Below are 14,890 nucleotides of genomic sequence, written 5' to 3' on the forward strand. Positions count from 1 at the left end.
CATGTCTGCGATTCTTTTTTTTTTTTAAGAAGTTTTTTTTTAAATTTTTATTTATTTATGATAGTCACACACACACACACAGAGAGAGAGAGAGAGAGAGAGAGAGAGAGGCAGAGACAGGCAGAGGGAGAAGCAGGCTCCATGTACCGGGAGCCCGACGTGGGATTCGATCCTGGGTCTCCAGGATCGTGCCCTGGGCCAAAGGCAGGCGCCAAACCGCTGCGCCACCCAGGGATCCCCATGTCTGCGATTCTTTATCAGCTACCAGCAAAGCATGTAGTGCTACGTTTTAATAGAGCTTCAGGGACTGTTTGAAACTGGTGCAGATTTAAAACATTACTCTTCCCTTATTCTGTCTCTTTTTTACCTGGTTTTTCTCCCTAACATTTAGCACCAACTAACAGACTATACGTTAAGCTTTTTTATTTTGTTGATTTCTGTCTCCATGTGTCATAATGTCAGTGTTGTGCAGGCAGGGGTGTTTGCTGTCTTATTCACTGATGTACCCCCGTGTCTGAAAGCATGGAGAAGGTGTCTGGGTGAGCATGTGCATTGCACTGTGCTATAGTCAGGTGTTTAAATATCTGTGTCACCATGAGGGTTGTGAGCCTTGAGGGCAGCGGGGTCACTCCTCTAGTTTGTATTTCTTAGGGTTTTGCACAAACATTTCCTTCCTGTCACATTTGCTTCTGAACATATGCTTGTGGCATCAGATCATTAGACTGATTTACTGCATTAGTTTTTCATGAGGCTCTACTATGGGACCTGGCCCTGGTCAGCACAGGGGTCCTGATTTGGGGTGCAAGGTCCACCTGCATCAGAATCATCTGAGAGGCTTACTAATCAATAATGCAGTTCTCCATCCCCTTCTGACTTCCTGCGTGGGTGCACATGAGCATGTGCAGGTGTGTGTGTGTGTGCATGTGTTTGAGTATGTGGATTCAGTACTTCTTCCTCACTTTTTTTTTTTCATAATTGTCTGGTTCTTTTCCTGAGAGAGGGAATCCATCTCTAAATGTTAGATTAATGTGTTCTTATATAATAGAATTTACTACTAAGATTTTTATTAGGTGTAATATTATGTTTTATAGTAGAAGTTAAAAGGGTAATTCCTTCAATGAGAAATGTAGTTTATGGCTAAAAGGAGTGTGCTGCTTCATATTAATAATCATAGTTACTGCTTCTTAAGGCTTCTGTCCCTCATTATTCACGTTGACACTTCAGGATAGCTCCGAGAGAAGTGGTGGTGTTATTCCTTCTTTACAGATGAGAAAACAGACTCAGAGAAGTTGGATAACTCAGCGTAGGTTAGACATGTGAGAAAGTTAGACTTGCAAGTGGGACCCTAGTTTCTAGGGCTTCAATGTCTATTCTTCCCATGTTATACTACATTTAGTGATTTTGTTGGTTTTAAAGCTAGGTTTAAGAAACATAGCTTTTCCCTAACTTTGAGGGTTCCTTCTCAGTAACAGAGTCTTGGTCTTATCTTTGAAATATGTTTGGGTAAATGTGGCACCACCTTCATATATATAGCAAAGGCCACATCATTGTCCTTATTCCTTGAGAAAGCTTAACCTCAAGAGGGAATGTCTGTGAATGTTTTGTTGTGGGGTCTGAACACATAGTGGGTCTCCTCCACCCCTGACAAATGGCCCCGCACCAGAAGTGATCTCAAATGTATTCTCTTCTCTCCAGCTCTTCTGCTATCACCTTGTCCCAGTCACCACATCTCTCTCAGGACAGCTGCCATAGACTGTTTTCCTTCTGGTCCTGCTTCCTCTGCACACAGAGACTTCTGCAGAATGTGGATGCCTTCCTGTCTCTCTCCCACGGGGAGCCTTCCCTTTCTTCCCTTTGCTCTGTGGAAAAAGACTCACATCCCTAACAGCCTCTCTCTCTCTTTGCTCCAGCTACAGTGGTCTGGCCTTTTCTGTTTTTCTTTTCTAGTTTTTAAAGTCTTTTAATAATTTTCAGGGAAATCTTAAGACCCCTGACACCAATTCTTCTCCTACCCCCAAGTCCTCTGGGACTGTTTTCCTTGCTCTGTACCATGGATCAGCAAATATTTATATTTGTTCCTTGTCATTCTTGGCACTGAGCTCTAAAGCCCCTGAAATTCCCAAAGTCATAAAGCCATAAAGGTGTATTCTGTTATGCTAATGCAGTGACTTTTAGAAAGTCCCAAAGGTTGGGGGCCGGTTACCAGGAGAACCAGCCCTGTGATTAGAGGGTTGGAACTTTCCTTCCCAGTACCCCCCACTCCAAGGAGAGGGATGGAGATGTAGTTCAATTGCTAAAGGCCAATGATTTAATCAATTCTGCCTATGTAATGAGGCCTCCGTAAAAACCTAAAACGATGGGGTTCTGAAAGCTTCCAGGTTGGTGTACCTGTGGAGGCACGGGGAGAGAGGTGTTCCTGGGAAGGGCATGGAAGCTCCATGTTCTTTTACCTTATCTAGCCCTGTGCATTTCTTCCATCTGGCTGTTCCTGAGTTACATCCTTTTATAAGAAACCTATAATCTAGTATGTAAAATACTTCCTTGAGTTCTGTGAGCCACTCTGGCAAATTAACCCACAGAGGAGGTTGTAGGAATCTTTGAGATATGTAGCCAGTCAATCAGAAGTACAGGTGATAACCTGAGCTTGCCACCAGCATCTGAAGCGGTGTGGGATGTGTGTAGTCATGTAGAACTGAGATCTTAACCTGTGGGGTCTAATGCTGTCTCCAGGTAGGTAGTGTCAGAATTGAGTTGAGTTGTAAGACACCCAGGACACCCAGTTGGTGTCAGAGAAAATTGCTTGGTGGTGTGGGGAAAACCCACACATCTGCATAGGTGATCAGAATGAGATCTACCTTGCCAGTTGGGAGAATTAAATCAGATACTGTGTGTGAAAGTGCCAGACATGTAGGTGTTAATTTCACTCCACAGGGACCGATATCTGGCGGGGACAGTCCTCACTCAGCTGTGACTCCTGCCCATGCTGTCTACTGATGGAGGTAGTAGTCTGCAAATAGAAGGGAAAAAGTGAATTAGTGAGCCTTGTCAATGTTCTCTTTTGCTCTCGGAGGAACTGAAGATGGAACTCCGGGTATAGTTCTCAGTCCCATTTGGAAAATGGAGCTCTTTGGATGTGTCTCTTCCCCCATGATTCTCCTGCAGGAAGTTAAGAACCAGTGTCTACTAAGACACGATGAATATTTGGAAGGGTTTTTTTCTTAAAAGGCCAAGTGTTTTTTATTTTATTTTATTTAAAAAATTTTTTTTAAAAATTTATTTATGATAGTCACAGAGAGAGAGAGAGAGAGAGAGAGGCAGAGACACAGGCAGAGGGAGAAGCAGGCTCCATGCACCGGGAGCCCAACGTGGGATTCGATCCCGGGTCTCCAGGATCGCGCCCTGGGCCAAAGGCAGGCGCCAAACCGCTGCGCCACCCAGGGATCCCAAAAAGCCAAGTGTTATCTTTGAATGCCATTTTATTATTTTTTTAAAAGATTTTATTTATTCATGAGAGACACAGACAGAGAGAGAGGCAGAGACACAGGCAGAGAGAGAAGCAGACTCCATGCAGGGAGCCCGATGTGGTACTTGATCTCTGGTCCCCAGGATCACACCCTGGACTGAAGGTGGTGCTAAACCGCTGAGCCACCCAGGCTGCCCTGAATGCCATTTTAAATTTACTGCCTTAGGCAAACTTCTAGTCATGACTGGAAGTGTTGGCCTGTGGTCACAACTAGATTCTAGATGGTTGGATGAACATCAGTAGGAGCCTTTGAAAGGGTAGTCCACAGGTGTTTCTGCCAAGGCTGTTTGGTAACAAGGAATAGAAATCTACTCCAGTTTAGGATGTTGTGATCTTATAGAGTTGATGGCAGGCCAGGTTTGGAAATAGGAAGGGGTCAAGACAACTTTAGAAATCTCCTAAGCTGGAAATGGGGGCTCAGAAATGGTCTTCTAGCAAGAATGGAGGTCTAGTTAAGGTTCTGCAGCAGGAGTGACTCTCTCATTCTGTTCAAGATTGACATTCCAGGGAGAAACACCTGATTGGCCAATCTCAGGTCACATGGCCATTTCCTGGCCACAGCAGAAGGAGCTTCCTGGGACCACACTGGCTTGTGTAGTGCAAGAAGTCTACTTGGGTTCACCATCCCAAGACAAGATCCAATGAGGAAGAAATAAACCTTCAGATGAAATCTGAGTGCTGTGATGAAGGTGGCTATTACGAACACAGGCTGGCCACAGTGCCCAACATTTGCCACTTGTTGCTGCTGTACTGTAGTGACCATCTTTCTTGGGACAGTACTATGTGGTTTAAAAATGTTCGGGTCTATGTCAACAGCCTCATTTGATCCTTGCAATGACCCTGAGGTGTAGACCAGCAGAAAGGGGAATGATTTTTCACTTTTACTGGTGTAGAAACTTGGAGGCTGGCCATTTATGCAGCATTAATTTAGTATCTAGTACACACTGGTGCTAGGGGCACAGATTTTGGTTGGGTGGGTCACGTGGTTTATGGGTAGTGGAGCAGGACTGGAGTCAGACTTCATATTCCTGGAGTGGTCCTCATTATCTGACATTATAGCTCCTCTTGTTTTTCTAACACAATTTCCCCAAATGAGAAATTTCTATCACTGCAAATGCTTAACATTATTCTTAATATTAAATGTCATGGCATTAGATTCTTTTCAGTTGCCCACTGTCTCAGTGGTTCACCCTTCCTTTTTCAATTTCAATGATACTGGTGGTGAGACTTGGTTTGGCCTTAATGTGAGGTTGAATTAAATGAAATTGCTGGGATCCCTGGGTGGCGCAGCGGTTTGGCGCCTGCCTTTGGCCCAGGGCGCGATCGAATCCCACATCAGGCTCCTGGTGCATGGAGCCTGCTTCTCCCTCTGCCTGTGTCTCTGCCTCTCTCTCTATCTGTGTGACTGTCACAAATAAAAAAAAAAATAAAAAAAAATGAAATTGCTGATATTTGATCCTTTTGACCTACAAAAACAATAACATCCTATGGTTCAAAGTGGTCTGTCTCCAACCACCTCCTCCTCTTGAAACAGAGGCTTCAGTCTCAGTCTCCCTCTGGCTGAGGGGCCGAGCCAGGATTTAATACTTTATTTTAATTACATTTTCATTTACTCTGTAGGGCCCATGATGCTGGCTTTCCATTTGCACTAGTGATAGTTTTCCCTAAAACAGACTTCTTTGGGCAGCCCGGGTGGCTCAGTGGCTTAGCGCCTGCCTTCGGCCCGGGGTGTGATCCTCGAGTCCTGGGATCGAGTCCCGCATTGGGCTCCCTGCATGGAGCCTGCTCCTCCCTCTGCCTGTGTCTCTACCTTTCTCTCTCTCTCTCAGGAATAAATAAATAAAATCTTAAATAAATAAAAAAGACTTCATTTTATTTTATTATTTTATTTTATTATTATTTTATTTTATTTATTTTTATTGGAGTTCAATTTGCCAACATATAGCATAACACCCAGTGCTCATCCCATCAAGTGCCCCCCTCAGTGCCCGTCACCCAGTCATCCCCACCCCCCGCCCACCTCCCCTTCTACCACCCCTTGTTCATTTCCCAGAGTTAGGAGTCTCTCATGTTCTGTCTCCCTCTCTGATATTTCCCACTCATTTTTTCTCCTTTCCCCGTTATTCCCTTTCACTATTTTTTATATTCCCCAAATGAATGAGACCATATAATGTTTGTCCTTCTCTGATTGACTTATTTCACTCAGCATAATACCCTCCAGTTCCATCCACGTCGAAGCAAATGGTGGGTATTTGTCGTTTCTAATGGCTGACTAATATTCCATTGTATACATAGACCACATCTTCTTTATCCATTCATCTTTCGATGGGCACCAAGGCTCCTTCCACAGTTTGGCTATTGTGGACATTGCTGCTATAAACATCGGGGTGCAGGTGTCCCGGCGTTTCACTGCATCTGTATCTTTGGGGTAAATCCCCAGCAGTGCAATTGCTGGGTCATAGGGAAGATCTATTTTTAACTCTTTGAGGAACCTGCACACAGTTTTCCAGAGTGGCTGACCAGTTCACATTCCCACCAACAGTGCAAGAGGGTTCCCTTTTCTCCGCATCCTCTCCAACATTTGTGGTTTCCAGCCTTGTTAATTTTCCCCATTCTCACTGGTGTGAGGTGGTATCTCATTGTGGTTTTGATTTGTATTTCTCTGATGGCAAGTGATGCGGAGCATTTCCTCATGTGCTTGTTGGCCATGTCTATGTCTTCCTCTGTGAGATTTCTGTTCATGTCTTTTGCCCATTTCATGATTGGATTGTTTGTCTCTTTGTTGTTGAGTTTAATATAGAAGTTCTTTATAGATCTTGGATACTAGCCCTTTCTCTGATATGTTATTTGCAAATGTCTTCTCCCATTTTGTAGGCTGCCTTTTAGTTTTGTTGACTGTCACTTTTGCTGTGCAAATATCATTCTCAATGGGGAAACACTGGGAGCCTTTCCCAGTGAACAAGACAGTGATGTCCACTCTCACCACTGTTATTTAACATAGTACTAGAAGTCCTAGCCTCAGCAATCAGGCAACAAAAAGAAAAGGCATTAAAATTGGCAAAGAAGAAGTCAAACTCTTCCTCTTCGCAGATGACATGATACTGTGCATAGAAAACCCAAAAGATTCCACCCCAAGATTGCTAGAACTCATACAGCAATTTGACAGTGTGGCAGGATACAAAATCAATGCCCAGAAGTCAGTGGCATTTCTATACACTAACAATGAGACTGAAGAAAGAGAAATTAAGGAGTCAATCCCATTTACAATTGCACCCAAAAGCATCAGATACTTAGGAATAAACCTAACCAAAGAGGTAAAGGATCTATGCCCTAAAAACTATAGAACACTTCTGAAAGAAATTGAGGAAGACACAAAAAAATGGAAAAATATTCCATGCTTATGGATTGGAAGAATTAATATTGTGAAAATGTCAATGTTACCCAGGGCAATTTACACATTTAAGGCAATCCCTATCAAAATACCATGGACTTTCTTCAGAGAGTTGGAACAAATCATCTTCAAATTTGTGTGGAATCAGAAAAGACCCCGAATAGCCAGGCGAATATTAAAAAAGAAAACCATAGCTGGGGGCATCACAATGCTAGATTTCAGGTTGTACTACAAAGCTGTGGTCATCAAGACAGTGTGGTACTGGCACAAAAACAGACACATAGATCAATGGAACAGAATAGAGAATCCAGAAGCGGACCCTCAACTTTATGGTCAACTAATATTTGACAAAGGAGGAAAGACTATCCACTGGAAAAAAAGACAGTCTCTTCAATAAATGGTGCTGGGAAAATTGGACATCCACATGCAGAAGAATGAAACTGGACCATTCTCTTTCACCATACACAAAGATGAACTCAAAATGGATGAAAGATCTAAATGTGAGACAAGATTCCATCAAAATCCTAGAGGAGAACACAGGCAACACCCTTTTTGAACTTGGCCACAGTAACTTCTTGCAAGATACATCCATGAAGGCAAGAGAAACAAAAACAAAAATGTACTATTGGGACTTCATCAAGATAAGAAGCTTTTGCAAAACAGCCTTCTTTACATGGAAAATGTGAGCCAAACTCAGGACAGGTCAGGAAGGGTACCCATCCTCAGATGTAACAAAAGTTGCCCAGCTCTTTATGGCAGATGAAGTCTGGGAAGGAGCTCTGGCTGGTCCAGTGTAAAGCTGGTGTGTGGCGTTTGGGTCTACATGATACATAGCACTGTTCGACTAACACCAGAAATGCAAAATATGAGAGTGTGGGAGGGAGATTTGTTTGATATTTTGAGATTACACAGCAAGATGCAACAGTCCTTGCATGAAGTGTCACACACCGGGAAATTAGAGGCAGGGCTTGTTTCAACAGATTCTGTTCTTAGAAACCTCCCCAGGAGGAAGTGGGGGCAGCCACTGGGTTCTGAAATGCATGTGTTTCTCCTCACCCCTCTCTGTTGGAATCCTCTGCTCTGTGTTCCCCTAAGAACAATGACCCTTTCTTGTGCTTCATTAAAATTATTCTGCGTACTGTCAGTCACGCTGGCCTACGGAGAGGCCATAACATATTTTTGAATAATTTGCCTACTAGAAATAGTGGCTCAAGAACTCAGCAGGCACTGGAGGTTACCTCAAGGGGTAGATACGTTATTCTTCCACAAAAGCATCTTCTTCCACGTGAAATTACAGAGCACAATCTGGAAGCTTTCCTTTGGAATTATAAACAGCAGCCCAAACTTCGGGGTGGCAGGATGTGCATGAGACTTGGAGCTCAGAGTTTGAATCATGGTGTTGTCAGTCCCGAATCATGTTGGTCTGTGGGCAGGTTTTGACTTTCTTGTGCCCTGATATCTTCATCTGTAAGTGGGTACAGTTGTAATCACTTGGTAGAGCTGTGAGTTAGTTTATGTGTAGCCTTTTTTTTAATAAATTAATTTTTATTGGTGTTCAATTTACCAACATACAGAATAACACCCAGTGCTCATTCCGTCAAGTGTCCCCCTCAGTGGCCGCCATCCAGTCACCCCCACCACCCCGCCCTCCTCCCCTTCCACCACCCCTAGTTCATTTCCCAGAGTTAGAAGTCTTTATGTTCTGTCTCCCTTTCTGATATTTCCCACACATTTCTTCTCCCTTCCCTTATATGCCCTTTCACTATTATTCATATTCCCCAAATGAATGAGAACATACACTGTTCGTCCTTCTCTGATTGACTTACTTCACTCAGCATAATACCCTCCAGTTCCATCCACGTTGAAGCAAATGGTGGGTATTTGTCGTTTCTAATGGCTGAGGAATATTCCATTGTATACATAAACCACATCTTCTTTATCCATTCATCTTTCGATGGGCACCGAGGCTCCTTCCACAGTTTGGCTATTGTGGACATTGCTGCTAGAAACATCGGGGTGCAGGTGTCCCGGCGTTTCATTGCATCTGTATCTTTGGGGTAAATCCCTAACAGTGCAATTGCTGGGTCGTAGGGCAGGTCTATTTTTAATTCTTTGAGGAACCTCCACACAGTTTTCCAGAGTGGCTGCACCAGTTCACATTCCCACCAACAGTGTAAGAGGGTTCCCTTTTCTCCGCATCCTCTCCAACATTTGTTGTTTCCTGCCTTGTTAATTTTCCCCATTCTCACTGGTGTGAGGTGGTATCTCATTGTGGTTTTGATTTGTATTTCCCTGATGGCAAGTGATGCAGAGCATTTTCTCATGTGCATGTTGGCCATGTCTATGTCTTCCTCTGTGAGATTTCTCTTCATGTCTTTTGCCCATTTCATCATTGGATTGTTTGTTTCTTTGCTGTTGAGTTTAATAAGTTCTTTATAGATTTTGGAAACTAGCCCTTTATCTGATATGTCATTTGCAAATATCTTCTCCCATTCTGTAGGTTGTGTTTTAGTTTTGTTGACTGTATCCTTTGCTGTGCTAAAGCTTCTTATCTTGATGAAGTCCCAATAGTTCATTTTTGCTTTTGTTTCTTTTGCTTTCGTGGATGTATCTTGCAAGAAGTTACTGTGGCCGAGTTCAAAAAGGGTGTTGCCTGTGTTCTCCTCTAAGATTTTGATGGAATCTTGTCTCACATTTAGATTTTTCATCCATTTTGAGTTCATCTTTGTGTATGGTGAAAGAGAGTGGTCTAGTTTCATTCTTATGCATGTGGATGTCCAATTTTCCCAGCACCATTTATTGAAGAGACTGTCTTTCTTCCAGGGGATAGTCTTTCCTCCTTTATCAAATATTAGTTGACCATAAAGTTCAGGGTCCACTTCTGGGTTCTCTATTCTGTTCCATTGGTCCATGTGTCTGTTTTTGTGCCAGTACCACACTGTCTTGATGACCACAGCTTTGTAGTACAACCTGAAATCTAGCATTGTGATGCCCCCAGCTATGGTTTTCTTTTTTAAAATTCCCCTGGCTATTCGGGGTCTTTTCTGATTCCACACAAATCTTAAAATAATTTGTTCTAACTCTCTGAAGAAAGTCCATGGTATTTTGATAGGGATTGCATTAAACGTGTAAATTGCCCTGGGTAACATTGACATTTTCACAATATTAATTCTGCCAATCCATGAGCATGGAATATTTTTCCATCTCTTTGTGTCTTCCTCAATTTCTTTCAGAAGTGTTCTATAGTTTTTAGGGTATAGATCCTTTACCTCTTTGGTTAGGTTTATTCCTAGGTATCTTATGCTTTTGGGTGCAATTGTAAATGGGATTGACTCCTTAATTTCTCTTTCTTCAGTCTCATTGTTAGTGTATAGGAATGCCATTGATTTCTGGGCATTGATTTTGTATCCTGCCACGTATGTGTAGCCTTTTGAATAGGGCCTTAGCAGCTAGTAAATTTCCAGAAATTGTTAGCTATTGTTATTGTCACTATAATTTTATGTAAAGTGTCTTGACACTTGGTAAATATTCTCTGCACAGTGGGTCTCTTTGCCATTATGGCGGGGAGCGGGGGACAATGAATTGGCTTCGGGTTGTGTCTCAGAACATTTAGGAATTGTACATTTTTGTGACCCTTTAGTGACTATGTCAGAAGAAGCCAGAGAAGAGCTTTCTTCTCCTTTCCAAGCTTGCCAGGGAAGAGTGATTTGTTTTGATGACTTTTCTTTACCTATGAGGAATTAGAAACATTTCTGAACTTTTCAGAGAGCTTCAAAATTAAACCAGCTGTACTTTGCTGTTCCCTAGTGTTATTCTTAGCATAGTTGAAAACTGTCATATGTATTTCCTCTGGACACTTATGAAACCAAATGGCTTTTTCAGGCATTCCTTTTCCTCTTTTACATGTCTTTGGATGTTCATCATGTGATTTTTGTCTTTAGTTTTTCACTGGTTTCTTACCAGCCCATTAGTTTGAGACGTTGACTAGATATGATATGGCACTCAAGTAGCCATAATCTAAGAAATGATACCCTAGTGGATCAAGTTCAAACACCTCCCCAAGACAGTAAGAGAGGAACCTCCTGACTTTGCAGACCATCTCCCAACACATCCAACACATCCACGAGCTCATCCTTTTCTCACGCCTCCCTACACCACCCCACTTGCTACTCCTACTGCCTGGAATTCCCATCCTACCCATCTGGACCACTAAAGATCCCGCACTCACCTCTTATATCTGTACTAGGTAATTATAACTACAGGCCACCATGACTATCCACAAGTTACATGCTCATCTCCTGGACCCAGTTCTAAGTTCCCTGAGGACAATGCTTCTCATCTTGCAGAGGATCTTGGGGTTCAGTAATTGGATTCTCTATCCTCCCTATCCTGAACACTTCGTTTCCACTTTCAGGATCTGTAGTAGATAGTTCCACATTGCATTTTCTCTTATTTTACTCTATCAATCAAATGACTTGATTTCTTTTTGGAAAAAAAATTATTTTTAGCTAATGCAGAGCCCTAGGGCATTTAGCTAATTTGAGCACATTTCCATTCTGAATTCTAATACATATTTATATTGATAGCTATTGAAAATAGCTATCACACTGGCCCATAGGAAGCAATGTGTAAAAAACTATCATCGCCATCATCCTTGTCATCACCGCCCTGATGGTGGAGAGAGACCATGAGCATGACTTATGAGCTTTTTTTTTTTTTTAAATATTTTATTTATTTATTCACAAGAGATGAGAGAGAGAGAGAGAGAGAGAGAGAGAGAGGCAGAGACATAGGCAGAGGGAAGAGAATCAGGCTCCATGCAGGGAGCCCAATGTGGGACTCGATCCTGGGATTTTGGGATCATGCCCTGAGCCAAAGGCAGATGCTCAACCACTGAGCCACCCAGGTGTCCTAACCTGTGAACTTTGATGTCAGGTGCCCACCCCAGCCACAGATCACCAGTTACCAGCTGTTAATTTCAGACTTAACTTAGCTTTTCTAGGCCTCTGTGATATCTCTGGAAAGTCAGAAGATGATCACAGTCCCTACTTCCTTAGCTGTAGAACTGTTTGCTTGGCATAACCAGTAGGAACTTACTAAAACTCAATATGTTGTCATTCTTTGACTATAGACATATCAGTATTTTGGCGGAATTGGAAACTAAAGGCTAGACTATTGCTCATTAATTCCTCTATTCAACAGATCTCTGTTTGTAGATTGCTATGTTAGCATTGGGGATATAAACCGGATGAGTTGTTTGCTGTCCTTAGGGAACTTAGAACTGAGTCCAGAGATGAGCATGTAATTTGTGGATAGTCATGGTGGCCTGTAGTTATAATTACCTAGTACAGATATAAGAGGTGAGTGCGGGATCTTTAGTGGTCCAGATGGGTAGGATGGGAATTCCAAGCAGTAGGAGTAGCAAGTGGGGTGGTGTAGGGAGGCGTGAGAAAATGATGAGCTCGTGGAAGTGTTGTATGTGTTGGGAGATGGTCTGCAAAGTCAGGAGGTTCCTCTCTTACTGTCTTGAGGAGGTGTTTGAACTTGATCCACTAGGGTATCATTTCTTAGATTATGGCTACTTGAGTGTCATTTTCATAATTTTTGCCATTTCTGTATACGGTCTGAGTCAGATATTCGCTTGTGGTGGAATTTGAAGGCCGTATCTACTCTGGTCTTATCATAAGTAATACCATCAGTGAAATCCAAGACTGATGCTGGTTATAGTCTTTCTTGATGCATTGAAATAATTAACATAAAAATGTTCATCTGTGTTCCTCCTAAAATCACATCTTGTCCTGTATGCCATGGCAAAGTGTGGTATGCGTGGGAAAAAAAGAAAGACAACAACATAGAGTTGCATTTCTGGAAGAAGTGCAGGGGGGTGGGATGAGTTGGGGTCTGGGAGGCAGTGAGGGGTGAGTCTGTGCACTGGGCCAGAGGGCTGAGTGGAGATGTGGCTCTTGAAAGGAGAGCCAGAGGATTGGAAAAGCCTTGTGACTGAGCCTTGAGAAGCCCAAGGGGCTGCCGGGACTTGGGAAATGAGACACCAGTTCTTTGGTGTAAGGTGTGGCCAGAAATCAGAGCAGTTGTGTGTTGTCTTTAATTTTGTTTCATTTTGTTTTAAGGCAAACTTTGGTGTGGAGTTTCCTTTCTTCCAGGCTGTGGGCACAACTATGCTTGAAGAGCCCTGGGTCCTCTGGCTTAGGGTCACTTCTGTGTTTCCTTGTTTCCCATTTATTCACTCCTTCAGCGTCTAGGGACTCTTGTTTCCTCCATTCTCTTTTCCCCTGGGAACCAGCTCCTTCAGCTGCTTCCTTCCCGGCTGCCAGCTCCTGTTCCTGACTTTGAAGCTCCTTATCTGCCAGGAGAATCCTAGGCAGTATTTGCGGCTAGACGAAGAGCTGGAGGTCAGTCTTCCCACAAGAAGGCAGTTACTCTGTTGATATTAGTAACTTTTGAAAATGGTCAGAAACTGTGCGATTTAACTCATTGAAGAATTGGTTATTCTTTTTAGTTTCTGGCTCCTCTGGTAGGACACTTACTTGATTTCTTCTTGCATGCCTGTCTGCCACCCTCAAACCTTCACACTTAAAGCGTCTTGAAAACTACTGCCTTGTGAGTTTTCACTGTTACCAGGCTTGCGTTTTTTCTGGTTCTTAGTCAACTTTTTTTTTTGGCCTCTTTTTTTTTCTCTATTACATCCTCTTCTCCTTCCTTGTACCTTGTTTATGACAAAAAATTATTTGTTCTGTGGTTTTCTCCAAGTTCATATAATTTTCATAAGTAAAATACACTTGTGTGTACACGTACACGCACACAGGTTTTATTGCCCTTGTTTTTCAAAAATTGAATTATATGTAATGTTCTGTATCTGTTTTCTCTTTGGCACTATCCTGTCAAAACCTTTCTAAGTTAAGGTTTTAATAGTTTTAATTATTTTTAATTTTGTAAATCTAATCATTGTTTTTAAGATGTTGCATTATATCGCCTGATGCATATGTGCAAATAGTTGCCTATGAGGTAATAATGACTTCATGTCTAGTGTTCACTACTGTGGACAGTGAAACAACAGATACCCTTGAACATCTTTACTTTTGTACTGAGGATTTTATTTCCTTGGCATAGATTTTTCAGTAGTTGGGTTGCTGGGTCAAAGAGAATACGTGATTTTATTTTATTTATTTTTTTAAGTAAGCTCCACATCCAGTGTGAAGCCCAGTGTGAGGCTTGAACTCACAACTCTGAAATTAAGACATCCCTAAGCGGAGATCAAGAGTCAGATGCTTACCTGACTGACCCACCCAGGGGCCTCAAAATGTGTTTATTTTTTATTTTATTTTAAAAAAAGTTTTTATTTGAGAGACAGAGAGACAGAGCATGAGCCCAGGGAGAGGCAGAGGGAAAGAGAGGGACAAGCAGACTCCTTGCTAAGTGCAGAGCCTGACATGGGGCTTGATCCCAGGACTCTGAGATCATAGCCTGAGCCAAAGTCAGATGCTTAACCCACTGAGCCACCCAGGTTCCCCAATATGTGTTTATTTTTAATAATTATGATCAGGTATCTTTCTAAAAATTTCTACTGGCTGTGCATGAGACTACCCTTCTCTTTCCAGGTAACAGTAGTTGTGAATATTGTTTTGAAGTTTTGTAGGTCTGATGGGTGAAAGGTGGTCCCTTGGGGCCTGGGTGGCAGTCAATTAAGCATTTACCTCTTGCTTTCAGCTCAGATCCTGATCTCAGAATTGTGAGATTTAGCCTCGGGTCAGGCTCTGTGCTTAGTGTGGAGTCTGCTTGAGATTTTGTCTCTCCCTCTGCCCCAACCCCTTTCTTGCACACATATTCTCTCAAATAAATAAATAAATCTTAAAAAAACACAACATAAAGAAAAGGTGGTGGCTCACCATCATTTTAATTTGCATTTCCTAGATTGCTAGTGAGTATCAGTATCTTTCTTTCTTTCTTTTTTTTTTTTT

General features: G+C 42.4%; 1 protein-coding gene across 2 annotated transcripts in view; it reads left to right on the top strand.

Moving 5' to 3' along the window:
- SNX29 (sorting nexin 29) overlaps positions 1 to 14,890 on the top strand; it is a 530,502-nt gene that overhangs the window by 21,569 nt on the left and 494,043 nt on the right. The gene's annotated exons all lie outside the window — the stretch shown is intronic.

Source organism: Nyctereutes procyonoides, unplaced genomic scaffold (assembly GCF_905146905.1).
Source record: "Nyctereutes procyonoides isolate TBG_1078 unplaced genomic scaffold, NYPRO_anot_genome, whole genome shotgun sequence".
Classification (NCBI taxonomy): Eukaryota; Metazoa; Chordata; class Mammalia; order Carnivora; family Canidae; genus Nyctereutes; species Nyctereutes procyonoides.